Source organism: Schistocerca americana, chromosome 8, assembly GCF_021461395.2.
Source record: "Schistocerca americana isolate TAMUIC-IGC-003095 chromosome 8, iqSchAmer2.1, whole genome shotgun sequence".
In the NCBI taxonomy this organism is placed as follows: Eukaryota; Metazoa; Arthropoda; class Insecta; order Orthoptera; family Acrididae; genus Schistocerca; species Schistocerca americana.
In genome coordinates this window covers 255,232,112-255,234,147 of record NC_060126.1, presented here as the reverse complement: position 1 = coordinate 255,234,147, position 2,036 = coordinate 255,232,112, and positions in this window count along the sequence as shown.

Genomic DNA, 2,036 nt, shown 5'->3' with positions numbered 1-2,036 from the left:
TTTTTTTTGTAAATAAGACCACGTCTCAGATAAAACTCATTTAAACAATATTATAAAAATGATTGGATGCGTGCTTTTTTTATGAGGTGAGAAGACCTGGAACTGCCCACGCTTTAGCAAACATTCCTGCAAAAGAACATACCGCAAAGTAGAAGCTACCCCAATTATACGATACACGGTTAGACGAAGGGCTAATATGATCTACATCATCTCGATATATCCTATCAAACTGATCTGGAATGCTGTAAGCAGGACCTGTCCTATTACTAAGGGGTGGTATGTCACACGTAGTTCATTTAACAGTGGAAAACATTGTGACACAAATCAGAGAAGTCCCTACTTCGTGTTGGGTTAATCTGATACAACTCAGATTGAATTAGTTCTCCTGAAGCATCTCATTCTGATGATGCTCTAGTACTGTACTGATGTACAGCAACTTGTAATTCAGCTTCTCATTAATCTGTGCATCTTTTTCAGACATCCATTTCGCAAATTCACGAGTAAATTCTGTCTTTGTATATCAAATTGTTAGGCGTCCAGTGTTGGACTGAAAGGAGTCCTGCTTTAATGATAATCAATAGAAATCTGCATTCGTCGTTGCTCTATTCTTTTATACAACTCCAGAAACGGATCTGCAGTGTGACTGGTTTGTGGAATAAACTCCTCACCTTCAACCTCTTGAAGATTCTACGTTACAAATTGTCGGATCAGTAAATTCCCTGCCATCGGTATGTGATACGTGACCGTTGTTTTAGTAAATTCCCTGCCATCGGTATGTGATACGTGACCGTTGTTTTAGTAAATTCCGTGCCATCGGTATGTGATACGTGACCATTGTTTTATATAGATTCCATATTTAGAATTTTACCTATTTTTACTGTGCCACGGATATCTGAAATCGTTTTAATGAGTCTTGTATATCCTTTTTAAACACCAAAATACAATTAATATTGACTCAAATTACGAATTTTCTGCAAGAAAACATCGATCTGCAGAAACAAGATACTACAGCTATTCCATACTGTCCGCACTGTGCATAAAATCAGCCATATTGTTGACTTTGTTATTTCGTGAATAACGTAATTAACTAACAAATTCCCAAGATAGACTTGAGACAGACTATGGTCCGGGAACTAACTACCTGATTGATAAAATTTTATAAAATATATATGCAGAGAGATAACCAGTGAGATCTTTACCTTATGTAAGTCGGCGTCGTTAAGATTGTATCATATCATTCGTATCAGAAAATTTTATTTAGATACTGTTTTGAAAGTTTTTAAACTTTAGTTTCTTTATATTTCTTACGTATTTACTTCGTTACTCCACACCAGGTTGTATCACTGAAAATGTATCTGAACATGACAGTGAAGAACACAATTTGTAGTTACGTAAAGACAAAATTTGGGATGTACAGAAAATTCAAAAACATTACATTTAGTTTCTGATAAACGGACGCCACTTTAAGTGGTTCCTTTCGTATAAACTGATCAATTTTCCAGGTAATAAGTACCATAAAGCTTCAAACAAAAGGCTCCACTCCACAGGCGATAAAAAAGAATAAGTGCAGTTATTGTCATTTCTAACTGAAACTGTTGCAAATACAGATTATTTTCTACTTTAAATGAAAATATATTCATTGACTTTAACAGAACGATAAAAATGAGCTTCAGGCAAATAAATTCATTCTTGGTTAATGACGTGCTTGGTGACGAATGACCATGTTTGTAGTCAATATTCATACAAAAGAAATCATTTTGTAACAAGTTAATCGGACTTCGATTTAAGGTGCAGGCTCGAATATTTAAGGATAATAATAATTAACGATTCCGTGCTTAAGACTCTTTATTGTTGTTTCACCAAAGAAGACATATCCAATGCTGTGTAAACGGCTGGAAACTAAAAGTATATTTCAGTTAAAACAGGAGAAGATTCTCGTTTTACAGTATGAAAACAAGTCTGAAATATAATGGTCCAATTTATTATTGGCAAAAAGATACATCGAATAAACTTACACCCCTGCTACGCCGATGCCA